Genomic DNA, 17,768 nt, shown 5'->3' with positions numbered 1-17,768 from the left:
TAACAATCTAGATTATTTATATTTTAAATAATGTCTATGGTTGTAAATATGACAATATATGACAGGGTGTCCCGACAATTTAGCGCGCGACAATTGAGCGCAGACAATTGGGCGAAGACAATTGGGCGAAGACTATTGAGCGCGGGGAAAATTGGGCACTGCGACAATTAAGCGCTATAATATTTTACTAACTGCTGTTCACGAAATGATAAAATTATAAATAAATCTGTTCAAACAGAAATAAATGGCTGTTTTTTCCACTTTTGTCAATCTATATGGAGACATATTCAAAACACAGGACTTGCCATAAAATACCGTGAAAATTCCGAGTTTGCATTAAATATTAAAATGTTAAATGCATTAGCATATGTTCCTCCAGAGTTTGTTATTACTGCATTCGAAGACCAATTACAAACTGATTTTTATATAGAACATGAAACAATATTAACACCTTTCTTAGATTATTTCGAAGACACGTGGATAGGTCGTATAAGTCGTAACAGGCAACGAAGGTCTCCAAAGTTTTCTATAAAATTATGGAACTGTTATGAGTTGATTAAAAATGATATACCAAGGACCAACAATGCTATTGAAGGATGGCATAATTCATTTAAATCAATTTTAAATGCAGTTCATCCATCAATTTGGAAATTTATCGACGCTCTAAAAAAAGAGGAAAAGTTGAATCGCGTGAGAATTCATCAATTTATTGCAGGTAATGAACCAAAACCAAGAAAAAAAAAATACAAAGATTCAGGATTAAGGATAAAAAATATTTGTGAACAATTTCATTCTAGATCAACTGAAGAGTTTTTAAAAGGCATTGCTCAAAATATTTAATAGTTTAACTTGGCTCATAATGTATTATAAATTATACTATGCCTACTTTTTTATTTTTTTAAATTATTATTATACATTTTTTGTTTGACATTTTGTATTCAGATATAATATTATTAATCATTCTATGACTTAAATTTATTATAATATATTTTTTATTTATTTATTATTTTTTATATATTGCGCTTAATTGTCTTAGCGCTTAATTTTCGGAGCGCTTAATTGTCGTGTGCTCAATAGTCTTCGCTCAATTGTCACGCGCTCAATTGTCTGCGCTCAATTGTCGTGAATCCATATGACAGATATTTTACACAAATAATAGAAAAGAATTACCAAACTTACTACCAACAGAAATATTAATATATATATTTTTTTTCATTTTTAATATTATTTTATAATAGTTCTCTTTTAATTAAAATTAAATAACTTGGTTATAACTTTGAACGTAAATTGCATAGGTAGATACCTCATTCATTGGTAGCTAATTTCTATAGAACTAAAATTATGATTGAGATAATCAAATTAAAAATATTTATTGAAAAAAAAAAACAATAATATTATCCTAATCTGAGTAATTTTTTTTTTAGGGCTTTTGTAATATTTGATGACTGGGTCTGTCTCTTTAAATCCACCAATTTGTGTTTAACCAAAGAAATTCAAATTATATATAGATACAAGATAGATACGTAAAATTTAGTGAACACTGAAACGGGCAATATTTCTAGATACTATTCATGACGTGTTATATTGCTATGTGTTTGATGGTTTCTTGATTGATCGGTGAATGTAAAACACGGTAGTAAAACCGTTAATGGTTTAATGTGGATTTTATTCAAACGGTTCATTACAATAATGATAATATTTATACGATTCAGACGAGTGTCGTGTTTTAATGTATTGCCATAAACATTCGCTATTGAAATAGCTTTATATCCGCTGCCAAAGTTATGTCGATTGAATTGAATAACTAATGGTATAAATAATAATGATAATATTATGAATACTAGAGATTCTAAATATTTTTATGCATCTCCGAATTTGACAAATTGGGCGTAATTTGTACAATACAATATACCGAAGATTATATACATTAATTATTTGGATGTTTTGTTAAATATCATTTCTATATGCGTTGTTTATTATCATAATTAATTATTATTTTATTTTTTTAATAATTTACGGAAAAAGGTAAGTTATTTTTTATTTATAACATAATTTAATTAAGAATGTTTTATTTATTTTTTAGCGTAACCTGGTCAATATAATATATAAATGTTTTATTAGGTCATATTCACCGCATTGAATTAAAATTTTTAGTTCAACGATTGACTCAGTAGTTCTTCGAATTCAATAATATTATTAGTGTACCTTAATCAGACCTATTATCGTTTTCAAACCTTATTGATTACAGATGATACTAAATAATTATAAATATTGATGTCTGTAATTATTGTACTTCAATATAATATTATTATGTTTATAATTTTATTCGTTTTGATTTTATTATTTTGTAGTAAAATATTGTATTAAATTCATAACAACTGTTTTAACATACGTATGTTTGTGAAGAGAATGGGTACCAAGTAATAATTTTTCTTAATTAATTTTAATAAAATACATAACTCATAACCTTGCATGATTAGGTAATCTTCACAATGTACTATGTACGATTTATAATTTATTATTATTATTTTATTTTAAAATTGTTTTGTTTAACTACAGTTATTCATCATAATTTTTCATAACATATTATACCATACAATAATTTCTCTAGCATTACTCATAGTTTTAAAAATTTTAAAATATAGCCGCTCAAATATTGATGATAAATTCATGATAATCTATGTAAATATTTTTTTTTTTTACTAAGAAAAAATGTATCATTTTTATCTTAATTTTTTTGGTTGACTTAAGAACCATATTAACGTTAATTTAAAAATATAAATGAAAGTATAGAAGAATAAAACATAAATAACTATGTCAAATGATAAGTTTTACTTACCTACCATTAAACTTGTAGGTAGTTGTTATAAACTATACGTTATAATTAAATTAATTTCTTTAAGTAAAAAGTTAAAGTCTTGCAATAAATTATATTATTTTGATGTGTATATGCTATTGTTATCAGCAGTTAAAAAAAATAAAACAAAAAAAATAATAGTTTTTAAGTTACAAGTTTTTGGTTTAATTTAAAATTTAAATGTATGTAGCTATTAAATGAAGCTATCCAAAGTTAAATGAACTATAAAAATGTATTTTATGGATTGTTTTAAATTCTGAGAAGATCAATGAGTGTATTTATATTACTATAGTGTATGAGTGTAAGTTTTTTGTGTCTTTCATCAAGTTTTGAAATAGTAAAAATGCTTCAATATATAACTTTGTGTTGTTAGAATGTTTATAATAATACAATGAAAAAGTAAACCTGAATAAAATTAATTATAAAGAATGGAAAAAAAAACTATAATGATAAATTTATTTTCATTCAACATTATTTAAATTGTATTCAGTAAAAATATAAACAATAAACAGCTAAACTTGATATTACGTGTTTTATGATCATGTCATTGGTTGACAAGATGCTAGTACAATAAATAATACAATTTTGCATATCGTGATCGTATTCTCAAGTTGTGTGAACATAGACATTTGTTTTACTATATCATAATATTATGCATAATTAATATAAAAACTAATTTTCATATTTTAATCATTATTTTAAGAAAATTCATCGACAGTTAATTTTCACCCTAAAATTAACACCACACTGGTATAATAAAAAAAAAAAAGTTTAAATATTCGAACAGGGTTAAATAAATCATTCGACTATTATGAATGCATTACAATTATTATGGAATATGATCAGGGCGAAACCTAACGTTTATGTTATCCAATTATATCAGTACAAAATGAGGGTACCATACAATATTATATCACATCAACGAGTAACGTATTATGTCACCGTGCTGTTTGCTTTAATAAATTAAGTATCTATGTTTCATACCAGAAAATGAGACATTTAAAATTTATTTTATTTTATTGAAATAATGTCATGATGATAAAATACCTATACAACCTATACAACAACAATAATTTAACTATTATTCATATTTATTTTATTTCGACAAATATTTCATAACCTTTAAATATAATTTAAATGTCACGTATACATAGACGTTGTATTAATTGTTTTATTTGAAATAATAATTTTCATTTATTTATTAAATGAAATCCATTTATGCACGAATGCACGATTAAGCTTAGAATTCAGAAAATATAATATTATACTACTAACAAAATTTCACATTTTTCACAATTTTAAAGTGAGTTTTTAAAATTTTTTTCTTAGTAAAATGTAATCTTTGATGTTGAACTTGTGTATTATCGTTATATTAATAGCTATGGTAGGACAAATATGTTTGGTTTAATAGATTATTTAATTAACTATTGAATACAAATTCAATGGAATTTGTATTTAATTATATAAAGTATTAAATATTAATTAGATATTAATTAATATTTGTTATTTTACAAATTGCAGTCCCAGCAAGCCTTTTATATTTTCAAATACGTCGTTTCCTGAATAATATGGAACCTGTTTAACGTGAAAATAGAAAAAGTTTTTTGTCGTGCATCTATATACCTAACATGGAGATATGTACACAGTACATTTTAAAATTATCGGTTAATTAATATTATCTAAATCGGTGATATAGATAACTTTGTTGCAATGAATTTATTTTATTAATACATTTTGTAAGAGTGTTATAACGTGGACGTATATTCAATATAACGTCCAAAAATAAATGTTTGGTTCTAAATGAAAAAGTTAAATGAATTGAGTCGAATAAAAAAAGATGAATTAACAATAAAACAAATGTTAGAAATTTTCAACAGTAAAAAAAGTCAAGTGTATAATAAATTAAAGCAAAATAACTAAATAAAAGAACAAAGGATAAATAGTAAAAAGCTTAGTTATAAAAATTAATTGAAATTCAAAATCTTAGAAATGTATGTGTAATTTTTTTTTATAAAATGAATGAATGAAAAGAAAAGAAAAAATCAACGCAAACGAAGAAATTAATAATTTGACTTAGGAATGGTTTGTAAATGCTAGAGCGAAAAATATACTAATTTCTGGACTAATTATACAGTCTAAAATACACCAAGTTGCTGAAAAAATTTCAATCAAAGAATATAAAGCATCAAATGAACTAGGTTTTCTTTATGTTCGAATGATAATGAAAATAATATTATTTTAAATTGTACTTAAAAAGACGTTAAACATTCAGTTCCGATGATGAAACCGATAAATAATGTACTATAAATTACATAGCAATGATAATAAAATGTATACAAATGATCTTTATGAAATAAAACAATTAGAAATGTTTACGTTTGATTAAAATAATAAAAATTAATTTGTTAAATAAATTCTTAATTTGAAAAATTTAATAGAAAAAAAAGTGGCAAGCTATTTAATAAAACAAAAATACATTGAAAGGGTATGTAAATATATTATGTAATACGAAGTAGGTAAAACTTAATACTAAATATCTACATAACATGTAAGTATAAAATATATGTAATACATTTTTAATTTATTTTTCTTGTATTAAATAGGAACCTGACTAAAATAAAAAAAAATATTTGGTCTCAGTATTTCAGACACATTTCATTGTGTCCATTGTGTCATTTAGCTACCTAAATTCTTTATTATTTATTTTTAAGATTGCCAATATAGTTATTTGATGAAACAATAGGTAGGTATTATTGAATGTTTCCACGGGGTCTTAAAATTAATAATTATAATTATTATAATTTATAGTTCTACATTCAAAATAAAAATAAAAATTGTTTGTCAAGAGATTAAAATATTTTATCAGAAAAACTGTAATTTTATACTTTTTCGTAGAAGTTTATTACACTTACACTGTATTTTTTTTTTTTACTTATATACATAAATATAAAACAAATATATAAAATATATCATACATTTGTTTATATTTAAATACGGTAATATACATGTTTATAATATTTTGCTGTAATTTTATAACTTAATATGATATGAACCAACTATTATTTGTGTATTTTCACATAGAATTTAAATAATAAATAAATATATTTTTAAAGTACATTGAAGATGCAGTAATTTCATAAATTACACTTTTGTTTATAAATTAAAATTTTATTGCAATAAATAGATTTTAATTTATGTGTTGTAATTGATTAGTGAATTATAAAAATAATATGAAGTTAATTTAGTGAGTAAAAAAGTACTTATGAGTGATAAAATTGGTTAAAATAATAATAAACAATTTAATTATTTCTGTCGATACATCAGTCTTCATTAATTTTTTCTTCTTAGTTTTTTTCATGACTTAATTTTTTATTTGTGTACTTAAATAATAATAACAATATCAAAAAGTTTCAAGTCTTTACAATTATTTTTTATCTAAAATAAATTTATAAAAATAGTTATTATAAGTTTGATTATCTAGTTTCATGAAATAATTTAAAATAATCATAACTTAAATTTTGGCTATTTATTTTTGACTATATATTTATTGTAAGAACGGAAGTCATGAAGAATCTACTATTTTAAGCTTTTTAACGGAGAAAAGAAAAAAATTTAAATAAAAAATTTAAAATGTTTATAAATTATAAAAAAAAATGAAAAACAGTTTTAAAATTAAATAATATTTAAAAAATTACAATATAAAATATATTTTATTAAGAATTCAAGTTTAACTTATCATCAATATTTTAATTTTTATCTCAAAACAATATTTCTTTGATCAAAAACAAGAGTTATGGAAATACTCCAGTTTTCAATCGAATTATTTAAAAGGTAGAGGGAATTTTCCCCTTTTGATGACCTAAAGTATCAACCAGATTCTTGTTATCAAAAACTGACATTGCTTTTATACCTAATTTCATCTTTTTAAATTTTTTTTTAAACTTTTAAAAGTACCATACAGAATCTTAAATAACTATTTTAAATGAGATTCAAATCGGCAATATGGTACTTGATCATACATTATTCATTAATATTATTAATCGTGATAATAAAGACATTTATAATTATATCAACAATAAATTTAAATACATTTTTCTATTATTTTTTTGCCCATCTATCCTAACCTAACAAAACTTTTTTTTATTTTTAGAGCACACAATATTTGTTTAGGTAAGTAGAGTTTAGACACCTTTATTCAATAGAATAATATTAAATAGGTAAATTATTATAACTAAATTTATTTTTAAACTCAAAATTTAATAAAACTGCTTTATAATTAAATCAAAAATTAATATATTTTTTAAGAAGTTGTATAAAAATACAAAATATAATAAGTGATGTAGTAGTTTATTTTAATAATATATTCTATGATATTATAGTGAAATAATTATAATAATTAATAATATAGTATAATAATATGCTAATAACCAGTTTAACTAAGCTGTTTTCAGGTTTAGAGGAGATGTACTCTTCGTTTTAAACGAATACTTTTTATGTATTTCAGTTTTTTATTCTCAGATTGTCGCATTTTATTTGACTTGTTCATATATAAATTGCAAAGTTTACGTTCGTGGTGATAATTTCCTTTCTATCATGCTTTTTTACGTTTGATTTGTAGCTCTTTTTGCTATCTAATGCATGTCTTGTCACTTTTGTTCTTACAACAATAAAGTTTATTATAATTTATCAAAGAATATATTTCATTGAATATTTTTACAACATTTTTTTTGGATTTTTGTCAACTAGCTTATATTTTACATGAGCTGGTTAAACCTCTTCATATTTTATGATTCTTATAGTTTTTTTTTTTCAATTTCACTTATAACCAAAATTTTACACTCATACAATTATATGCTTCTTAGATGTGTATTTGATGATTCTTTTTGATATAAGGTTTAATTTCCTTGACATTAATAGCATGACTTTTTTTATTGAAATCTTTTTTTTCAATTCAATGCATTATTTGATATCTCGGATATCTATACTGACTATACTCTATAGTTCTATACCATATCACATAAAATATCTCTATAAATATGAAAATTCAAAAATATTATCTAGTTTATTTAATAACTTTAATATACATACATCGTATACCTACTTTATTTTGATAAATTTGAAATATACTAATATTTTTGAATTTGTCTTTTTCTGGTTAATATTTTTTACTTTCCAATTATTATTTCAATAAAGATCTATTTATTATAAGCTCTTTATATATATTATTTTTTAGATAAAGTTTAGATAATGCAGTTTTAATTTACCCTTTTTGAACTTTTATTTTTATCTTTACATTAGCTGTTATCTATTCATTGAATAATTTTCCACTACCCATTTTAATGATTAATTGATTCTCTGCGTACGGACTTTTGATAAACGTGTACCTATATCACTTTAGAGCTCTAGACTGCTCAAACGTTTTTGTTTTGAATCTTTCGGTATGGTTAAAATTATTTTGTCCACAATAATCATCCGATACTTCACTTAATTTGTGTATATTTTGTGTAAGGTCGAATAAAGTATTCGCATCTTTTACAATTACACAGATAAATTGTTGTAGTTTTGCTGTTATATTGCCAATTTATGGACGATTTTTCTTTTTAGTTACACTTAAAGATTAGTAAAATTCTGATATTTATGACTTCAAATAACTAAGAATTTTCCACTACATTAGTAATAAACAAATATATATCTAAAAGAAAAATTATAAAATATCTTTAAAAATGGAGGCTGACAAAACATCATTACTTAGAATTGCTTCTTATTCATAATAATTTATTATTGTATTCAATTATTATAATACATAATATATTACACTCATCGTTATAGTGACCTACTTCATACCAAGATATATTCAAAATACACTATAAAGTAAGGAAAATCCACTGGTTTCTATGCAAGTGATTGCTCAGAGCAATATAATTCTAACACATGCCAGCATTTGATATTTCTATTCAAAATAATAATAGAATATTGATTGTTGGACAATTATGAAGTATATAAAAAAATAAAAAAAGAAAATTAATAATTTTGTTTAGAATTTATAAATTTTAATAGAAAACGGAAAGAAAAAAAAATATTTTAAAGAATTTTATGTAGAACAAAACATGTGTCACACAAGACGTAGTTTTAAGTTTTAATAGAAATTGTTTATATACTTTCACGATTTGTAGAATGAAAGTAAAAAGTTATGATAATATTTTTGTTTTTAGTACATTTTTATAAAATTAACCTTTGATAATTAGATTCCTTACATACAATATAAATAACTATTCAATTATACGTAACTTTGTGGAAGTAAAAAACAAAATCCTCTATCTGTTTTCTGCTTGAACGTGTAAGTATTGATTTTAATTATATAATATGATACATTTTGTCGTAATAACAATACCAAATTTCTTTCATATCATAATTTATGCTTACTCAATTTAAGTCAATATTTTTGATTAACCATTATTTGTGAAGTACAATAATAATAATTGCAATTTTTAAGTTTAGTAGTTGTGATTGAATAATGTGCTTTTAGGAATGTATTTTTTACAAGAATTTCTAAAGCGTATATTATATTAAAAAATTTTAAAAAAAAATGTAAATTAATCAAATTTATGAAATATTCATCGTGGATTTTTGGAAAAATACTCAAAATTTGTGAATGAAATATTCATATGCCTGAGCAAAAATGCAGTGTGAATACTAGGAAAATGATGCAAAGTTTTATATACTATTATTGAACGGATATTATGTGTTATTTTTTTGACATGTTTTAGATTCTGAGTTTAGCGATAGACGTATTGATTTCTCATTGAAGTGTGTTTATGTGCGTGTTTTTCTGCGAAAATTTGTTTATTTTGTTCATGACATTTTGAAATATTATTGTAAAATTATGAGTTATAACAGTTCATATTAATTAAACTTGATAAAATTCAATTTTTTGTTAACAAATCCAATCTAATTACTTTTTGATACAACTTTAAATTGATATTTTTAGTAATAATATTTTGGAAGTATTTTATGAACATTTTTTTATAATTTATTAAAAAAACAAAACAAAAAAATCATTATATAGGAAGCCATTTTTTTTTACAAATTTTTACGTGTGTAATGAAGAATTTTTATTTGTAGGTAGAAATACCTTGACAAAAAAGGCCAGTGATTCATTCTGATTTAAATATTCTCTTTACATTATACTAAAAAAAAAAAAAAAATAAACTTTTAACAAAAATTAAGAGATAAACAATAATTTATTTTAAAAGAATATGTTAACATTATTTAGAGATAAAAGATAAAAACAGTTGTAACAACCAGATTGAAATTCTTTTTTCTCGATATAGGTATTCTGTCATTTTTATACATACAAATTAATATATAAATAGATGGTGTATGTATTTAATTTGAGTTTTTATCTTATTAAAAATATTTTTAACTCTAGATATTATACGATAACTATGATTGAATATTTGTTAATTAAAGAAATTAACAATGTGATTTAACTTAATTCTGGTCAGCTATTAATAATGTATTTGTAAGCAATTAGGTATAGTGAAAAGTTTTGAAAAAATACTTATATTTTTAAAATACGTTTACCTATGAAGTAAGTTTTGAAATTATTATTAAAACTAAATTACTTTATACAGTATAACTGAATATTATTGAAAATTTTTCACTTCCGACCACTTTATTAATTGCAATTAAATGCGATATAATAACAGAATCTATTGTTAAAGTTGAATATTGAATTGAAATAGATTTTTCATAATTTAAACGTGTAATGTGTTTACGGGTATTTTATTTATTAAATGTAAATATCGCTCTGCTTAGAATCAAATTCATAAAAAATAACAGCAAATAATTAGATTTAAAAATAAAAATTATATTGAAATAAATGTATAAAGCTATAAATATAAATCTTGTACAACACTTCTTTTAGATTTTTTTTTTTCATGAAAATTCAATTAATATTTCTAATTTATTATTTTACTATAATTATATTACAATATTATTTTATTAAAAAAAAAAAAAAAAATTAAATTAACATAAAAACATAAACATGATATTTTATGTTATAACAGCTAATAAGTGAGTATCTATTCGCCTGAAACTAGACAAATCTAATCGAAATGACTCATCCCAGTACAAGGCAGTGGTTTAATATTATTAATTTATATTAGTTAAATATTTGTAAAAAAAAGATTTGTTTTTAACAAAGTTTGATTAAACTGAAAATTGTCGGATTTCTTCTTTTTTTCTATTTTTTTTTTTTTAAATTTTTTTCTATTTTACTCTCAATGTTAAAAATTTAAAGAAGTTAGTTGCAAATAAAATATGATGACTGATAAAAAAAAATCACATATATTTTATCGCAAACCATACATTTATCATACTCGTATTATCAATAATTAATCATTTAAATCATAATTTCTTTATTTTTTTTTCAGAATAAATAAGAAAAAAAAATGGTTTTTATAAAAATTGTTATAAATTTGTAATTTCTAAATTATCATAAAGAACTGTTTAGACAATTTATAGTTAGAAAATATGTTTTATCTAACGAATTTACTAAAAACGTTGTGTTATATAATAATAATATCAATTTAATTAAAAGTTCTCGTTTAAAGGAAAGTGTAAAAATTGAACAATTGAAAAAAGAATGATTTCCTGTTCCATGGTGCATACACAATTATACATTTAATATGTATTTACACATTATTGCTGTACTTGAGTCTCGAAAGCATCCGATTGAACAAAGTGAAAAGTTTTTTTTTCTTCAAAAGTATGAAATATTGTAACGGAAATTAATCGTATAACTTTGTTTTACGTATAGATAATTTTTTCAGATAACCATTCATGTCTTAAAACTTTTTTCTCAATTATTTCCGGTATAAATTTATTGGATTTTTCATAATTTTATAAATAAATACTGCATATAATGATATGATATCATGATATTTTCAACGTATTATGTACGATTTCATTTTAAATAACCTTTAGTAGATTCCGTCTAAATATCTTGTCAATATAATCATTACTCTACACTGAACACGATTGCATAAAATTTAAGACAGACACATATTAACATATGCATCAGCATATTTAATAATTACCGAAATTGGTTCTATATTGGATTTATTGAATGTTCAGTGTATATAGCTTTCAATGTCACTACGTACCAAAAATAAAACGACGGTAACAAAAATTATTATAAGACTTCCCTTTTTTACTGTACCGTCTGTACCTATGTGGTTATTAAAGTTTAACTTGAAATGAAAAATATCAAATATTTAATTGAAATTCATTAGATTCACTTACTTATTAATTTGTATGTATATCTTATTTACTAAAAATAATCATAAGTTATTTAATTAATAGTGTGTTTTCAATATATTTAATATTAACATCTAAAATGGTAATTTATTATTTTATTTTTTAGTATTTTAAAATGTTAAACAATGTTTATTTTTACTAACAGGTATGTAAGAAATAATATTATAAAAAATTGTGTTTAAACTTTTTAACTAAAAAAAATCTTATCAAATTAATAATGTTTAATCATTGTAAATAAACAAACTGAATTAGTTATCTATGAATTTTTTAAGTATCAATTTTACGGTATGTAATTAACAATATAAATATCTAAATCAAAAAAAAAAAGTTACTGATAGATCATGTTGTGTTGTTGAGTTATAACTATAGTTTACGATAAAAATATACTGATAAATGTAAAAATTAAAAATACTTATAAAATTACAACTAAAAATCTAATACAATTAGGAATAGTAGTATGGATACCATTTTTGTAATGTTTACTGTCGATTTGTTTATTGATTATTTTACTTTATTACTTATCTAAATTATCATTGGAACAGATAACAATACTTAAAATAAAATATTTGATTATTTAACATTCAATTTCATATACTTCATGTGGAATAAAATAAATTTTTCATGAAAGATATATTTTTGTGTGAGTGTGCGCGACCGTGAATACCGCTACTTTTAAAGAGCGTTGTTTGGTTTAGTGCCCTAAACAAATAGGTTTATTGTATCTGCTATTTCTTCAAAATAAGTAGTTTGTTAGTAGCATTTATACGAAATAAAACATTATAGCTGTTGAGTAACCTTTAACTTTTATCTATAAGACTAATAAATACTATTTTGTATAACAATCAAAATAGTATTTTTCAATTCAGATCAAATTGTATACAAGGTTGCGTATAATTATATATAACAATAGTTATTTTATTACAATAATAACATTGTATAATTATGATTTAAATATTTTGTATAGAGCTATAATAAATATATGTTTAAATATTAAAAAAAATGTAATTAGACAATTAATGTATGTATTATTCATTGACCTAGTCAAATAGACAGTATGTATATAATATATACCATTTCATTGTAGATTAAAATTTAACTTATAAAAAAAATTTATTTCGGTGTATTAAAAATCAAGAAATTAACAGAAAAATTACACCTACATAAAGTTATACATATGTATGAACACTTAACTAATGTGTTTTTTTTTTTAAATATCATAACATATTTATTTTCATTAATTTAAAAAAAATATTACAACTATAACATTTCTTGTACATAAATTTAGTTGATTTACTTTATACATAGGTATTTTTAAAATTTTATCTTATAAAATTATCTAAGAAGATTAAAATATATTTTCATAAAATTGTTTCTACACACCATGCAATTTTAATAATTATGTTTTGAGAAAAATCACACTTTATTTTAGTTAGAAATAAATAATTTTGGTTTTTGCCATTCCAAAATATTTTCTGGTATGGATAATTATTACTTAAACTGTTTTCAAATAAAATATTATATGATAAATAGTGAAAGTAATATTGAATGATCTTTCATAGATATCTTAAAATATTGAAACATTAACATTATAAATATTGTTACTAATGTTAATTATATTTGAAATAATATAATAAAACGTTAATAAATTTTCATTTGATTTAAATTTAGTAGGTATTATTTTTATAAATGATACTTTAAAATGAAACGAGAAATTTATTTTTCTCCGTTTTTATAGTTTATAAGCATTAATAGGTGTTTTAAAAAATACATATATTTTTTAATCAAATTAACTATTTTTATTTTAAATTACAAACTAACTAATATGCTGAAATTATTAATAATTTTTAGTATTGCTTTAATGAATATATCAAATGTTTTTATTTTAAATTGCGTATTACCGTAAATTGACAATTTATATTAATTATTCATTTTTTTTAAATTTATATTAAGAAATATATATAATTAAGTTTCGTAGCAATTTATCAATGAAAAATGTCCCCTAAATAATATTGTTTTTACAAGTTTAAGCTTGTATAAATTTATGTATTAATTACGTAAAAATCAGTTAACATATTTTCAGGCAAATTTTAATTATACTATATAAATATATTTATTATAAAAACAAAAAGTATTATATATATGATCGAATATTTTGATCAAATATTTCTTTTTATGCAAATTCAATTTTTCAAAATATTATAGACTAGTTTATTGTTTTTATTGAAAATGTTCACAATATATGTTTCAAAAATAAAACTCAATTTTGTAAACAAATTATCCTAAAGCATTAGACATATAATGGCCGTCTACTGTATGGAAATATTAAAATTAACCTAACTTTATCAAAACAGAAAATATTATAATAAAATATAAAATAAAGGTATTTTTTTTTTTTTTAGTTTAGAAATATTAAATATTATATATTATATTTTACTAACTTTACAGCACCTATTTTTTAAAACAATTGTTGTTTAAAAGATCTCATTTTCATTTGTATGTTAAAAAATAGTTTTTATTATATATCATACGTTAACTAAGAAACCGATTGCATTTTATAAATAACACATAGTATACAAAGAATTATTTTTAATTTTATAATTTCTTGTATCAAACTAATTTGTATAGAGTATATAAAATTAATATCTCAATCAGTAGCAGTACTCACCTAAATAAAAAAAATTTACACCATTCATATTTTAAAATAATAATTAATAAATAATTATGCAGACCATCGTGATATTCGGAAAAAATTAACATTTTTACGGCTTATTAAATTTTTATAATATACATTTTACAAGATATCAGCATGATACAATAATTAATAGCTAAAGTAAGATTTCGACTACTCTCAGTATTAGTGTTGTATTACATAATTAATCAGGAGTACTATGTGCATATAATATAACAAATATTAAACATTCGTGTAAAAAAATTAAATTCCCATATGAGGAAAAAAATTATAATAATAATCAACCATGATTATGTTTTAAAATATTATTTTATTAAATGTTTGAATGGTGCTCCAAAATTACGCCTATTTTAGGAGTATATCATTAAGTATATACTCAATGGTATTATGTATTATCGTATTTCTATTATCATCAATATTATAATTATTAATTATTATTTAATTCTTACTAAATGATGTTATTGTTTTTGAAGTATCATTGAAATTTATTATTATACCGAATTTAATGCTAATGAAGAATTTGAACCTCTAAAAATTAGCTGAATTTGTCCTGTTTTTCATCACACAATATCACAATATTTTAAAATTATCGAAACCTTTCTAGCTGGTGATACTGTGGTGTTATTTATCGCCATTATCATCGTGAGATAAGATAGTTTATAATTTAATTTACTCATTTCCAAATAATATTTATTTTTTAAAATACGGGTGCCAAAGATGGTTTAAAATCTAAAACCACTTAACAACGATCGTTACAAGTGTTGCAATTATTTTTATGAGCGTCACAATTTACACTCAATATATAGTTATTTAAAAATATATAAATACCATATGACTATATTAACTGTACACGTTTTTTATAATATATTTTAAGTAACTTACGTATTGATTACGTAAGAGAGACGGTGGATCCTACGAGTTGCAACGATAGCAGTTGCAAAGCTGATTGACTGGAATAATACTTTGTGAAAAGTATAGTTGTATAATATCAAAAGGATGACGAAAGAATTCAAAAAAAGATACGAAAACGGCGTACGGAAATATAAACCGCCAAACGACACGAACGAGCGCACGATTAAACGTAGTTGTCCGACGACCGTTGCGGCATTTACCGTTATCTGAACGTTACTGAGCGACCGTATCCTAGGTCGAAACAACGCGCAAGCACTTTGTCAGTGAATTCCCGCGCCATCTGTTGAAAACGTGGGATTTTCGGTTATATATATATATATATATTATACATTATGTGTTTTATTTTTGTTCTTTTTTCGGTCGGGCAGTAAGCTTTTATTATTATTTCTTGAGGTTTTTTCCCTATACTTTTCGTCTTTCAATTTTTTTCCCGGTTTTTAAGTGCAAACACCTATTATGCTTGTGGCGGGTACTGAGTATAATATATTATACACCTCTACTAGTATTGTCGTAGGTTTGCTACGCGCTGAGTAGACTTGATGATGAATGAAATCGGTCGACACAGCCCGTGTTGAAAACAATGACAACATCTTCGTCGTTGTCGTTGTCGTCACGGGGTGAAGAAGTTATATTGCTCGATGATTAAGGGGATGGGAAGGGGGGAATGTACCTCGTGTGGTGTTTGACGACCATGAAGTTGGGGACAGATGGGTTCAAGTCAAGAACAAGCGCTGCGACTTAACACGTCCAAGTGTTGTACATTACGTTGACGGTAATGTGTCAGAGAATACGTTTTTCTCAAGATAACACATACTCCAATAATAAAATATTGTTTTATAAGCATGCGTTTTAAGGAAGCACACACGTTAAGTTATATCATAATATATTTGTTATTTTTTAATATTTCGTAAGGCTTTAAACAAACATATAATATTAACTGAACTATAGAAATACGTTAATACGTTATGGAAAAATATAAAGTTGTTTAACATGTACATATGTACATATAGAATTAAAAAAAAAAAAAAAAAAGTATAAGTATAAGAAATGTTTTGGTTAAATATGGCTACAGGAATATAACATTATAATGTTTAATAATGTATAAATATAAATTATAAATTATAAATGTGTAATGTATACTATCGGTAAAGATAATTTATATTTCAAAAAAAATATAAATAATTAAATAAATACTCATGTACACACACACTTTTATAGATACAATAATATGTGATAAAAAATAAACGTTGTCATTGCTGCCGAGAGCTACTGTTAACACAGTAAATCAGTAAATCGTCTTGTATTGATTGACCAAAATTCAACCAAAGACTGGGGAATAGCAGTATGATAATTGAAACTAATTACATGGATAAATCAGTGTCGGGTTAATAATCAGCTAGATAATAATAATACTATATATAGTACGTGTGTTGCACACAAAGAAAAAGATCGAAAAGGTTTGCTGGCGATAAAAAAAAAAAAATACAATTTTTAATGATCCTTCGTGTCTTTTGATGCGTGCATTAAACTATTTCGAGTCCCTGGAATCGTTCAAAATTTTTCGAGTTTCTGGCTGTTCGCCATTTTTTTTTTTTTTTTTTTTATAGCACCCGAGAGTAAAACTACAATCAATAAGTCGGATATATTTTTATTATTATTGTTATTATTATTATTATTATTCGTTTGTGCGAATTGGATTTCGTGATTTCCTATCAAGTTCACAATTGTTTATGATATAGATATTTTACTTTTTATTGATCATACTTTTACCTACGATGTAATATTTACATTAAAGTATTAAGCTTCAATTTTGACATACTACATTTGTGCTTGTATTTGCATCCTTAATAATGTATTTTACTAAAATAGAATAAATAGTCGTATAATATATGAATATACCTTTAAAGTTTAAATATTGTAAAATATCATTCTCCAATATTATAATTATTCTGAAAAAAATATACATAAACACTTTTTTTAAATATGTTA

General features: G+C 22.6%; 1 protein-coding gene across 1 annotated transcript in view; it reads right to left on the bottom strand.

The window, feature by feature from the left end:
• Positions 1 to 15,980, bottom strand: part of LOC112600981 (octopamine receptor beta-3R-like) — a 171,966-nt gene extending 155,986 nt beyond the window's left edge. Inside the window, exon 1 of the mRNA XM_025348355.1 lies at positions 15,750 to 15,980. The gene's annotated coding sequence lies outside the window, so the exon portion shown is untranslated. The remainder of the gene's footprint in view (positions 1 to 15,749) is intronic.
• Positions 15,981 to 17,768: the final 1,788 nt, after the last annotated feature.

Source organism: Melanaphis sacchari, unplaced genomic scaffold (genome assembly GCF_002803265.2).
Source record: "Melanaphis sacchari strain LSU unplaced genomic scaffold, SCAv2.0 Contig73_pilon_pilon, whole genome shotgun sequence".
NCBI lineage: Eukaryota > Metazoa > Arthropoda > Insecta > Hemiptera > Aphididae > Melanaphis > Melanaphis sacchari.
The sequence above is the reverse complement of the archived record's forward strand: the minus strand, read 5'-3'. Positions and strand labels throughout refer to the sequence as shown.